The sequence below is a fragment of the Nicotiana sylvestris genome, chromosome 6 (genome assembly GCF_000393655.2).
Source record: "Nicotiana sylvestris chromosome 6, ASM39365v2, whole genome shotgun sequence".
Taxonomy (NCBI): Eukaryota; Viridiplantae; Streptophyta; class Magnoliopsida; order Solanales; family Solanaceae; genus Nicotiana; species Nicotiana sylvestris.
In genome coordinates, this window is record NC_091062.1 from 68,347,663 (window position 1) to 68,362,079 (window position 14,417).

General features: G+C 36.6%; 1 long non-coding RNA gene across 1 annotated transcript; it reads right to left on the bottom strand.

The window, feature by feature from the left end:
* Positions 1-1,889: 1,889 nt before the first annotated feature.
* On the bottom strand, positions 1,890-4,958 carry LOC138872034 (uncharacterized). The gene is made up of 2 exons (XR_011400452.1): positions 4,295-4,958; positions 1,890-2,241 (listed from the first exon to the last, which is right to left on the bottom strand). It is a non-coding gene; the product is annotated as an uncharacterized lncRNA (long non-coding RNA).
* Between the last annotated feature and the right edge of the window lie 9,459 nt (positions 4,959-14,417).

Consider the following 14,417-nt stretch of genomic DNA (forward strand, 5'->3'; position numbering starts at 1 on the left):
ATCGAAGGAACGATTTCTCATTGACAAAATTGCTTCAGTTGGCCACCTCAGAGGCTTGGGACCTCGAGCCGGTCATTTTCCTCAAGATCTGTCGATACCTGGCCGAGGATATCATCAGCTCAAACCTCGACAAACACGGGAAGCTTATAAAGAATGCATCCGGGGTCGATTAAGTCTATTTGAGCATCTCGACATCGGCCCACACAGACGTCATGAAGCTAGTTAGATGTCCCATCCCATTTTTCTTTATCACTCAACGTATCTTGTACTAAGTTGGGGCTCCCTCCTCTTATAAAAGAGGAGTCATTAACACTCTGTGAGGCATAGCTCCAAGTACTCTACATAATATCAATAATATCTCTCTCTTTCTCCTCTCTAAACTAATTGCTCGAGGTCACTTTAGCATTTATTATTTTCTTACTTGTTCTTCATTTATTACTCGGTACATGCCATAAAGAGCCTTGCTTGATCATACCTTAACCGTTATCCCATTCCCGACTACCCACGATAACTCGACCTCGAGCCAGAGATCGACCTCGAGGTCTTTCATCGACCAGTCCGAGGCTCAGGCTGCAAGCATCTCAGTTTGATTACTGCCCCGTTTAGCTTGTGTTTCTTCAGTAAACTTCATACTCTTAACATCAACTGCTCTAACAACTAACGTAAAAATAGATCACGTATTTTTAGAATCCCATTTATATATTTAATTATTGTTACTATTTTCATGGTAAATAGTTTGGCGCTCACCGTGGGGCTAAAAATAATAGTGATTATTTTCTTGCTGGTTTCATTCCACAAATGCAAGTTATCTCTCACACTTTTTCTGGTCCAAGATCTTTCGATTTTAGGTCAAAATGTCTGCCTCGGTAAACAGAGTCGAGAATGACAACCTCGAACACCACGGGGAAAACGGTGTGGCTATTTCGACTGCCAGAACGCAACTACAGAATCCCAATAACGTGCCCGAACCGATTCTAGCGGATGCAGATTTACAGGATGCACAACAGGTCGACGAAACCTCGCGCACCGACAGAAGCATACGGCATAGTGCCCGACAGGAAGCCCAAAAAACCCCAGTCCGGGAAGAACAGGAAGTTAGTCTTCATGTTATTTTTGAAGTATTTTGCGTCTATTGTTTTCCACTTGACAGAGGGTTTGATTGTATGATGATGGTAAACTAAAAGAACTGGTACAACCCCTCGCACTCATCATGCCTAGGATTTTGATGGAAACTGGCTAGTTTGCAGATTTAGGCCAAGATGTGCTTATGAAGAATGGCCCTCAGAGCATATTATGGATGTGCGAGTCATTCAGCAAAGGTATGTTAAATGTGCCATCCATTATGTTTTACTCATTTTTGTGGTTTCTTTAATAATTAATTGTGTCTTGGATTATTGTAGTGAAAGCAGTAGAGCATATCCAGTGAAGGTTATTGACTTTCTGCTAACTGATACGCCGTTGAATCAGCTTAATGACAAGCGAATGGAGTTGTTCAAGGAAACATTTGCAGTTGATATCTTCAGGGGAAGGATGGACCTTTCTTAGTTTTATAATTAAAATTTCAAGATGTGTTTGTCATGGGACGAATTTATTTGGTGAACTTGTAGTAATTTATGATATTTGCATCTACCTCTATGTGATGAAACTACCTTGCTGGTTATTAACTGTCGATGCTGTAATTTTTGTTTCGTTAGCACTTCCTTATGTATTACAACAAGTAGCTACTTGGTTGCATAATAGACAATGTGTCTAGTAATAAACTAGCTACTTGGTTGTGTACTAGACAATGTGTCTAGTACTAATAACTTGATCAAATATAACATTGCATCAGACATAACCCAGAGGTTGTGTAATAGACCTGGGTCCATCAATAAACTAGCTACTTAGTAGTGTAATAGACTCAAGGTCGCGTTTAATAACTTCAACAAATTTAACATTATATCAGTACAACATTACATGATCCAAAATACTTCCAACAAAATAAACTTACAGTAATTAAACTATTCCTACCAATAACAAATTAATGTTCTCCTTCTCACTTCATCATCCAAGCTGCCACAAATCTGACAACGACGCACAAGAGCATTACTCACTTATTGAGCCTATTTCATTCATCTTAACCATCCCTCCAACTGTACAATTTACAGGAATATGCCCTCCCTCCAGTTCAATCTCTCTATCATCATCATCTTCCTCATGAACATCTATTGCTAATATTTTTTAAAGTTCATCCACCTTGATCTGCAGAACGATCTTTTCATGTTTAAGAGCGTCATTTTCACACTTTAAACTACTAATATGATCAGCAATCTTTAGATCTAGCAGATCATCGTCCCATTCCCAAAATTGACATCTTTTACCTTATCAAATCAAATGGGAGAAATAATTTATTTGTAAAATTAGATCCCTAAAATTAAAAAAAGGCAAATATGTGGAATTCATCTTACATTAGGTTTGAAATATTTTGAAAAATGCCGACAAGCATTCACTGAAGTTGTAGCTGTAAATTGGCTGACAGATATGCCACGGTGACATTTCGTTCTCGACCCAAAACATGCACTCAACCCTTGACTCATTTTTCTTCAATTGTTTGAGTAATGTTTTTTTGAAGAAAAAATTAGGGTTGTAATGTGATCAATTTTATTTGAGATGGCAAGTGAAATGGGTAATTTAAAATGGGTCAAATGGGTTAATTTGAGTAGGTCAAAAAAATATAATTGAAATGTGATCAATTTTATTTTGATAACATGGCTGATCAAATGGGTAATTTTAAATGGATCAAATGGGTAATTCCAATGGATCAAAAAATATATGGTTAGGAATAGGCACCATGGACGTATTTTAATTTACTGAACAACACGAGATGTCTTCCATCAATCACTAGTCGCCGATAAACTTCTTTAATAGTTTATAAACTCTGAACCCTAACCCCAACCCTGAACACCAAACCTAGATATTCAACATAAATCAATTGACTTCCTGAATGGGCGAGTGTCAACTTAAGGTTTCATCCTCAACTCTTATTGCGGTCGAGGGTAAACTAATTGTCGAGAATTCACTAAAATAAGGATTACACCATGTTCGACCTTGATTTTTTTTTTATAGCGTTTAAACATCTTATTGAACATCATGTAACATTTAAAGTTATTATACATGGTGTTATATTTCATACCATTAAGAGTCGTTCATTCTAGAACATGTAACAACTCAAGAAGCAAGACCTCTAAGTATAAGAGTGTTGTCAAGTTGTCACACCTCCTTTTTACTTACACCCCCGTAAAAGGGTACAAGGGAGTTTTCTCCAACTTAAAGTGACAATCGAAACGGGATTATTTATCTAAAGATTCAGAGTCGCCACTAGGGATAATTTATGGCATCCCACGTCACTAGTTTAAAATCCCGAATCGAGGAAAAGATTGACTCTGTATTGCAGTCTGCGAACACAGAAATTCGGGTAAGGAATTCTGTTAACCTGGGAGAAGGTGCTAGGCATTCCCAAGTTCCGTGGTTCTAGCACGGTCGCTCAACTGCTATATTTGGCCTATTATCTGATTCTAATACATGTTTTAACCTATGGTACAATTTTAACTCTTTAACCGCTTTTATTCAATTATATCTTTTTAGGAAGATTTCAACGTTATTCAAAACATGTCTTGAACCACGTCACATAAATGCACCCGCGATCGTCGACACATTTCATCTAACATTGTTGAGATTTGGATTTGGGTCACATAAATGCGCACCCGAATTTAGGAAATTATGTACCATTACTTGCTGTCAAAACCTATTTCTTCAACTACAAATTTTTTCACTAACAACATAGAATGTGTTATTTTAGAAAGATACAAAATGAGAAAAGCCCATAAAATACATGGAGTAACAACTTAGAGAGTCCTGTTAACAGCTTGAAGATTGCCTAATGATTTAGGCTACGACTCAAGACACGCAAACAAAATTCACAAATGCTCAACTTAGCTGCTTCAAATCCACACCTCATTGCCAGTCTTGTTCCTATGTACAAAGCACAAACCACACCTCTCAACTGAAGGCTTCCCCAAGACTTAATTGTTGCTTTTAACTACACCAATAGACCACAACAACATGGTATTTTCGGATAATTAATTTTTAATAAGAAGAGCAATTAAATAACATGGTTAGCTGATTTCCTTAATCTAAGCAACATCAACTTTTTAAGAACATAAGAGCAAACACAAAGTGCAAACAAATATTTCGGTTAAACATGGACAACCACACAAGTTGAAAATTAAAGAATGAACAAGAGTCAGAATTGGACCTTTAATTGAGCTTTTCTAATTGAAATTATCCTCTAACCGGTACACCCAAGAGATGTCGACAGCCAAAATAGAATTGCAGCAATTGAAATATGATCGGAAAACAAGCACAATAAAAGAAACTTCGGCAGGAACCACAAACGGCAACCTTAACTCCGAATCGTACTCGAAAACACTCCGTCTCCGCAACACCCACTCTCTGTTTCGATCTTCTTCTTTTGGGGATGAGAGTAAATAATAAACTGATTTTTATTTAAAATATTTTTTAGCTTCTCTTTATGAAACTGGAATCTAGAGATCAAAGCAGAGATAAAAAATATTTTTCCGAAATCGAATGCTATACTAGAATCAGAAGATATGCAGATTCGTCTTATAACTTGAAACTTTGCATAGCCGAAAACTTGCACGATGTATTTTATCAATTAGACTCAGATTTTCGGGACCCATTTGTGAATTTCTACACTTGGATGAAATTAGTCTCCTGGAGTGGAAGGAGAAAGATCGAGAAATGGGAGGTGGAATCTTTTATAAAAATGTGAAATCAGTGATTTGAGAAAACATCATTTAAGCTTTTGGGTCTCTGACATGCTTGAAGAATGCTCAAGAAAGATATGAGCTAAGATTTTTGTTCTTCTCCAGAGATACGGCTATGCTTCTCTTTTTGAGTATAGACTAGGTCTAGGAATTGAAAACTTAAGGTAAGGTTTCTATAATTGGGTATTTTATATAGAAGTGGGAAGGGATGATGGTCATTGGATTAGAATGAAATAGATGGCTAGGATTAAATCTTGCACTTAAATGGGTTAATGGGTTGGGAAGAATGGGTTAAGGGTAATTGGGTTGGACCATGTCTTTTTGTGTCTCAATTTTGGGCTAAGAAGACTCCAAAAATTATTATTTAAAACCATAGCTAAATTCCCTTAATATAAAATAACTATACTACATGATGCAAAAACAAATTCTAATTAATTAAACTAAACTATATTAAAATATGAAACTATTACATATTTTTTGTATTTTTCAAGATTATATAAAGATAAAAATAAGGTACTATTTTTGTATTTTTTTTTACTTTATGAAAGGTACATAAAATAAAATATATTTTTGTAATTTTTATTTTCTTGTAATAAAATAGAGTAAAAGAGTAAAAATGAGTTGAAATAGCTATATCGGGCCTAAGTTAAATATTTACGTGCTAAAATTTGAAAAATCTTGGGGAGGGTCAAATATTACATGTCTACAGTTGCCACTCTTTGACTGGAAACGCGAAGAGTTTTTAGACAAAGAATGACTAGACATGTTTTTTGACCCGACCCTTATTTAAGGAGACCAAAAACTAAGAGAGAAGGGAATGTGACCGAGCCCTGGTATCTGAGCTGCATACATATCCTTGGCGATAAAGGAATCAGGCCACGTGTAGTTTAGAGGTGAGTGAGATGATGAAGTATGCCGAGGCGAAGAGCCGGTCGAGGTGTTGTTCCGCCGAGGATCCGGTCCGCGGTCCTGATGTTACATCAAAAATCAAAACATGAAAAAGACTAGCTAAGCCTATCAACTACTAGTTACAAGATTCCTATTTATAAGTCTTCTGAAGCTTGATCTTGAGTCTTGAGTGGTTCTTCATGCAGACTTTAGATTTGAATCTTGACGCTTGCTAGTTGCAGGTGCTAGTTCGTTCTTCTTTAGCTTTTGGATCAAGACCGGACATGCAGTGCTTGTGACCTCAGTCATGTCTTGAGCAATCCGCCTCTTGTTTCAGCTTCTGCATTTTGGCTTCACTCCCTTTTTCCCCTTTTTCTTTTCTTATTATTTTTTTTAATTCTGGACTGAGATTACTTCCATTGATCATCTCGTCTGTTGACTCGCCTTCTTGCCGCGAGCTTCTGCTACTTCTAACTTGAACTATTTTCCTTTGAGACTTGAACTGCATTCTCTTGAAACTCAAATTGTTTTCCGTGAAACTGCTTTTCCTCGAAACTTGAACTGTCTTCCCTTGTTTTCCAGGTGGGCGCCTGATTGCTGAACTTGACCTGTCTTCCTTCGAAGCTTGAACCGTTTTCTCTTGTTACTTGAAACTGTTTTCCCTTTCACCTTGAACCATTTTTCCTTGAAACTCGAACTGTTTTCAAACTTGAGCTGTTTTCCCTTGTTCTCCATGTGGGCGCCTGATTACAACAAAACAAACAAAACAAAAGAAATTTTTTCTGCCCTAGTTTGCACTAGGAAGATTTGTGAGTTGTTAGCAAAATTATAAACCACTTGTACTATTGATGCAATAATGAGAGTAAACTAAAGAATAGACTAGGAAAACTATAAACTAAGCTTGACTAAAGTAAAAACTCACCCCATTTTCCAGGCGGCCCCCCTGATTTCAGGAAAACTAAATATTGATAATCTTAAAAAAACTAAAAATTGACCCATTTTTTTCAAATCCAAATTTCCTCTTTTTTTTTTTTTTTTTCAAAATATCATAGGAGAAAATTCGGCAGACTAGTTTTCTATCTTAGGAGAAAGATTCATCAAACTAAGACGTTAATCCTAGGAGAAAATTCATCAGACTAGGTCCTTCTCTTTTTTTTTTGTTTTTTTTTGTTTTCGGTATCTTAGGAGAAAGATTCATCCGACTAAGATTTCTATCCTAGGAGAAAGTTCAACAGACTAGGTCTTCTATCTTAGGAGAAAGATTCATCAGACTTAGACGTTTATCCTAGGAGAAAATTCATCAGACTAGGTTTTGTATCTTAGGAGAAAAATTCATCAGACTAAGACATCTATCCTAGGAGAAAATTCATCAGACTAGGTTTTGTATCTTAGGAGAAAAATTCATCAGACTAAGACATTTATCCTAGGAGAAAGTTCATCAGACTAGGTCTTCTATCTTAGGAGAAAAATTCATCAGACTAAGATTTTTATCCTAGGAGAAAAGTCATCAGACGAGGTCTTCTAATTTATTATCTTAGGAGAAAGATTTATTCGACTAAGATTTTGATCCTAGGAGAAAATTCATCAGACTAGGTCCTCTATCTTAGGAGAAAAATTCATCAGACTAAGATTGTGATCCTAGGAGAAAGTTCATCAGACTAGGTTTTCTATCTTAGGAGAAAAATTCATCAGACTAAGATTTATATTGGGTGGAAAATCCATCAGACTAGGACGTTTTATCTTAGGAGGAAAAATGTGAAAATCAATGGCAAGATTTTATGCACAATAGCAAGACAAATAAAGGCAAAGATTTGAGAAACTTTCCTTTGTCGGCTCTTCTCGTCTTTTTTTTTTTTTGTTTAATCACTTTCCTTGCACCGCTTTGTTCCTGCTTCATACAAAGAAAAATTTGTCAGTTTTGAAAATGGTGGTCGATTTGTGGCCTTGAGTCTTGGGCAACTTGGCTTCTGCTCAATCAACTTGAGTCAACTTCAAGAGGCTTTGCTCTGCATCAACCCCAATCATTTCACACCCGGTACCATTGTATTTCTGGCTCAATCAGCATCATCCCAACTGGAGATCTTTTCTTAGATGATCTTTTCTAATATCTGAGCAATTTGTCTGTAAGAGAGAATCACAAGTTCTCTTTGTTTGCGCCAAGCAGGCTGACAAGAGTCTTTTGGGGGAGCCTTTGTATGAATTCTCAAGGCATATCGACATTAACAACTGAGTTTGCTGGCCAAATTTACTTTGTACAACTGAAAAGCTGGTAGTAGATTTTGAAATCTTTTCTTGCTTGTTTTAAGAAGGACTGACTCAGGGTCAAGGACACAATGACACAAAGAAACAAATATTAACAAGAAATGCCCCTGTCGGAAGGACAGAAGGAAGAATTTTTTTTTTTTTTTTTCAATAACTAGCCTTAATAATCATGACATGCATTTTGGACTTAACAGCCGATCTATCAAACTGACCAAATCTTCCCTTTTACCATTCTTATGATCTTTGAAGTCGGGCCTATCCGTGCCAATCCTTTGCATCAGCTTCACGACTCACTTTCGACTAATGGTGCCCCGAGGAATTTTCACCAACAAGCCTCTCTAATTTATTCACTCTACTTACCGTCGCCTTACTGTGCCCGTGAGGGTTTTCACTAATAAGACTCTCTCATTTCCTTTTCCTTTTTCTTTTTCTTTCGCTTTTCTTGTGCGAGCATCCTGACAGTGTTCTATGTCGCGTGACCGCCGTTGCTCATTGCATGCTTCTCTTGGCATTCTTGAAGGTGTATCAGGAGGTCTTTATTTGGAAGGTTTTTGGATAGGGTCGGGAAAAAAGGTTGGCAAGAAGGCTCAAAGTAGACTCAAAATGAGGAGTTATGATCTTACAACTCTTGGAACCGATTCTTTTACAAGTGAAATAAAAATCTCTGCCCCAATTTCAGCTATTGGGGATTTTTTTTTGGAATATTTTTGGCTTTTCTGAATTCTTATTTGGTTGGACCGAACTGTGAGGCTGCCTACGTATCCTTTTTTAAGGAATCAGGTCGAACGTAGTTCAAACATCTGACCTAAACTATTTTTCATCTTTCGTTCTATTTCTCTTCTTCTTTTTGCTTTTTTCTCTTTTTTTTTTCCTTTTCTTTTTTTCTTCTTTTTTTTGGTTTGCCCCAGCTTCTATTTTTTAGGGCATGGACCTTTGACAATTCTTTTCTTCTCTTTTTTTTCTGAACTTTCTAAGAATTGCCCCAGTTTGTACTCTTGGGACATGGACTCTCTCTCTTTCTCTTTTTTTTTATATATTTTTTGACTCTTGACTCTAAACTTGATTCCAAAAGAAGGTAGTCAAAGAAAATAACACAGACTCAAAATGGGCAGCGAAGGATATAAAGTGTTTGGATAGCAGAAAGAGGGCCTCCCAACCTCAAGAACGTCAAACATGGTATTTTTCGCGATCACAGCATTAACGAACATGTCTGTCTTCTTGGTGTGCCGTGGTCACTAGAAATTTTTTCATCCCTTAGTGACAAACTTTCCAACAAACTTCAATTGATTAAACATCCTCAAGCCCGATCTTCACAATGATTTGAAGGTGAATTTTACTCGACCTTAGTTCCAAAGTATTCCAACTCTTTATTCATCCTCAAAAGTATTTTTTTTAGTTATCAAATTTTAGATTAAATCAGCTCCTAAGATCTGACCAAAATTTCCGCATGCATGTCATGTCATTAGAACTAGCGAGAAAAGAACTAGGAACAGAATGACACAAAAGGACAAACTGTATTTTATTGAGTAAAGGACGAAAGGGTTTACAACTAAACAAGCAACCCAAAATACGAGTTACAACCCCAAAATAACCCGAATAATGAAAATAGCAACAGAACAGACAGACAAGACTCATACAAACAAAATGGAGGGATAGAAGGATTTGACTCAATAAAACAAATAAAATTTGGATCACAACCCTAAAATAACCCAGATAATACAAAAAACATCAAAACAAGCTACCAAGATTCCTTCATAGTGAGGAGGGAATGACTTTTCAATTGCTAGGCTTGATATTTAATCACAAATTTGTTCATCAGAATCAGCAGAGCCTTCTCCAATTTCAAAATCATTAACTTCAGTTAGCAAATTCCCGAGAGGATTCTCATACTCCCTGTCACCACACATCATCCCCACAAAGTGTGCATCATCATGTGCATGTAAAGGATTTTGCGCGTTATTCTGGGTGTCACTGTCTTGGATCACAATCAGGTTTTCCTGGATCATCCTTTCTATTTCTCTTTTCAAATCCCGACAGCTTTCAATATTGTGCCCATAGGCATTGGAATGGTATTCACACCTTTTAGAAGGGTCAAAGCTTCTTGCACGTGGGTCCACATGATTTGGAGGAATAAGTGCAATCATGTCATAATGCTTTAACTTCTCAAATAAGCTTGCATAGGACTCTCCTATTGGTGTAAAATTATCTTTCAACCTTTGTTCCCCTTTATACCTCTGGCTTGGATGTGGGTTATAGGGCACCTGAAAATTTTGTGGAGGCTGTTGGAGAATTTGTGATGCTCGTGCTCGCCTTCTGGGGTGTTTTAGTGGCTAGACAACATACTGAGGTGGAGCGACATAGTATTGAGGATTCTAAGGTGGATAATACTGCTCAAGAGAGTCATGGAAAACTTGAGGAGGCTGATCATGCCTTCGAGATGTTCTCCTGGGACCTCTTCTCGACCCTGATGTCATCATGATTTCTTCAACCTTCTCATTTGTGTCGCTAAAATTATCAGACTCAACCCGGACAGTTTGAGTTGCGACTTTAAAAACTGCTTGACTTATAATTTTGCCTATCTTGAGACCATTCTCTACCATCTCTCCCATTTTGATTGCTTCTGAGAAGGATTTGCCAACTGCGAACATCATGTTTTGAAAGTAATCTGGCTCTTGCTCTTGAAGGAAGACAGTGATTAGCTCGTGGTCATCCATGGATGGCTTAACTCGAGCTGCTTACTCTCTCCATTTAATGGCATATTCCCTGAAACTTTCACTTGGTTTCTTCTTCAGGTTTGAAAGGGAAATGCGGTCTGGGCAATGTCGATGTTGTATTGGAACTGATTGACAAATGCCTGTGCCATGTCATTCTAGACGTACCAGCGAGATGTGTCTTGATCTAAAAACCATTCGAATGCTACTCCCGTAAGGCTTTTCCCAAAATAAGCCATCAGCAATTCTTCGTTTCTTCCCGCACCTCTCAGTTGATTGCAATACCTTTTCAGGTGGGCCATGGGATCTCCATGTCCAACATACTTTTCAAATTTGGGAATCTTGAAACCAGGCGGCAAGTGGACATCGGGGAACATACATAGATCTTTAAAGGCAACACTCTTTTGACCGGCCAACCCTTGCATGTTTTTCAACCGTTGTTCTAAGTTTTTCACTCTTTGGGTCATTTCTTCCTGTACCATCATTCGGGCAGGCTTCTCAATGTTTGCAGGAAGATCAAACGAGTACGAGTGGTACTCAAGAGAGTGGTACTACTCTTGTTGTGTAGCAAATTGTGACTCATAACGAGGCTGTCCTTGACCACTGGCCCATGCTTGACACATTTCGGTCATTTGCTGTTTCAGTATTCTATTTTTCTCAAACACAATAGACTCTTGTTGAACCCTCTGACCCGGAGTCTCTTGAGCACTTGTAACAGCTTCGATGTCAGTTATCATTTTTCCTTGGATCTTGTATTTCCAGCTTACCACAAACCGACCACCTCAACTTTCTTCACAATTCAACACAAAACATGTTAGAATGGACTCAGTCAGTCCTTATTATTATCAATATTCTCATTTCTTCATTTTTTTTTTATTTTTTTTAATGGTTGGTCGAACCTGATATGGGTTGCCTACGTATCATGACGCCGAATGAATCAGATCTTGCGTAGTTCGGGAAGATCATGAATAAAGTAAATAAACTAACTTTTTTTTTGACTTTTTTCTTTTATTTTTTCGAAAGAAAGGTAATATTTTGATTTTGATTTTTCTTCAGCATTTTTGCAAAGAAAGACTTCTAAAGAAGAAAGAAAATATTTTTGGAATTTTATTTTTGAATTTATGAAAGAAATTCTTCTAAAAAAAATATTTTTGAATTTTAAATTTTCTTTTCAATTTTGAAAGAAGAATGAAAATATTTTTGTATTTTTTGATTTTGAGAAGCAACTAAAAGAAAATATTTTTTATGTATTTTTTTCAAAAATTGAGGTCTCAAAGAAAAACTTTTCTAAAGAAGGAAGTAAAAGAATTTTTTTTTTGGATTTTTGAAAATTGGGGTCTAAAAAAAAGACTTTTCTAGAGAGGAAGTAAAGGAAAATATTTTTGGATTTTTCGAAAATTATGGGCCAGAACCGATGAGGTTTGCTTACGTATCTCACATCCGGTGAGAATCAGACCCGTGTAGTTCGACCATTTTTGGCGGAACAGAAAAACATGACACCTGAAAATTTTGGCTCGTTTTGAAATGATTTTTTTTCCCTAGAATTTTGGCAGATTTTCAGAATTTTCTAAATACCTACCTCTCACTTTTTGTTTCTCTTTTCTTCTTTCTCCTTTTTTTTGATTTTCTTTTTTTTCTCTTTTTTTTTTCCATTTTCTTTCCCTATTCTAGAAGCCAGTCAACATGCAAGCCGAAACAGACAAATACGCAAATAGCACGTAAGATGCATCAAGATGGTCTTTTGATTTTTGGGTACTCCTGTCCTAGACGGACCCAACCCCTGTGTTGAGTCCCCAGAGTCAAATGCATATGATGCAAACAAGCGTTCCTACTAGGGATCCGGTATGAGACTTTGTTATATTAGGTTTAAAACCTGGGTTTATTGTTCTAGATCTAGCTTCCCCGAGCGGACAACTCGAGCTGAGGGGGGGGGGCTGCGTACCGGTAACCAAAAGATCATCCGGCTTTGCAACTTGTCTGAATCTCGTTATAATTTGGGATATGACACTAACAAAAGAGGAGTCACGCCAGCGTTCACTCCCCAGAAGAGAGAAGAGAGGGGGTTTCGTAGCAGTTTATTTACATTCAGATAATATCAAATCGATAAAAGCAACATTTAGCATATTATGCTCAAACATGTACAAAAATCAGATAATAAATAAAGCCAATCATAACAGCTATTCTAAGATCAAATTCTTAAACCCTGAACCGAAGTTCTGGGTTTGCAATCCCCAGCAGAGTCGCCAGAGCTGTCACACCTCCTTTTTACCTACACCCTCATAAAGGGGTACAAAGGAGTTTTTTCCAACTTAAAGTGACAATCGAAACAGGATTATTTATCTAAAGATTCAGAGTCGCCACTTGGGATAATTTATGGTGTCCCAAGTTACCGGTTTAAAATCCTGAATCGAGGAAAAGATTGACTTTGTATTGTAGTCCGCGAACATAGAAATCCGGGTAAGGAATTCTGTTAACCCGAGAGAAGGTGCTAGGCATTCCCGAGTTCCGTGGTTCTAGCATGGTCGCTCAACTACTATATTTGGCCTATTATCTGATTCTAATACATATTTTAACCTATGGTACAATTTTAACTCTTTAACCGATTTTATTCAATTATATCTTTTTAGGAAGATTTCAACGTTATTCAAAACATGTCTTGAACCGCGTCACATAAATACACCCGCGATCCTCGACACATTTCATCTAATATTGTTGAGATTTGGATTTAGGTCACATAAATGCGCACCCGAATTTAGGAAATTATGTACCATTACTTGCTGTCAAAACCTATTTCTTCAACTACAAATTTTTTCACTAACATAGAATGTGTTATTTTAGAAAGATACAAAATGAGAAAAGCCCATAAAATACATGGAGTAACAACTTAGAGAGTCCTGTTAACAGCTTGAAGATTGACTGATGATTTAGGCTACGATTCAAAACACGCAAACAAAATTCACAAATGCTCAACTTAGCTGCTTCAAATCCACACCTCATTGACAGTCTTGTTCCTATGTACAAAGTACAAACCACACCAATATGATTAGTAAACACATGATAAGTATAAGGAAAAATAATAATCTTATGAGCAACCACACTTATCTACTAGATAACAATAATGATTACAAAATACTCATATTATATACCTTGAACCAACTTAATAATGACATTAGAAGAAAAATTTACGATATTTTAATTTCTTTTGAAATAATTAACATAATGGAACAAGGATATACAACACTAATTCTATCAGAAGAAATAGATATCTTAGATTTATATGAACTAGACTTATATTCAGATTAATGGTCAGCTACGAATATCTCAAATACTGGTTACAAACTTTAGAAAATATAAATTTATTATCTAAATTATTAAAAGAAAATATAAAAGAACTTTCAAGATTAATTCCGCTTGCCACAAACTACTTACACAAACTACTTACAAAATTGTCCTTTGCTTACACGGGGTAGTAAACCACCAAATTTTTGGACTTCATCCATATCTCCTTGTCGTAGTTCTCTTGAATTCGCATATATCATTAGTTGATCTCTTGAGTAGTAGCTCCAGATAGCATTTTCTTGTAAATAATTGTTGGCTAGTTCTTGGATAATAGTTGTTATTCCAATTATTCTTTTGTTGGCGTAAAAACCTGGTATCTCGATTTTTGGTATTTCTGGTTGTTGTTCTATTTCTTCTGGTATTATCATATCTCGTGTCAATCCTATTTTTA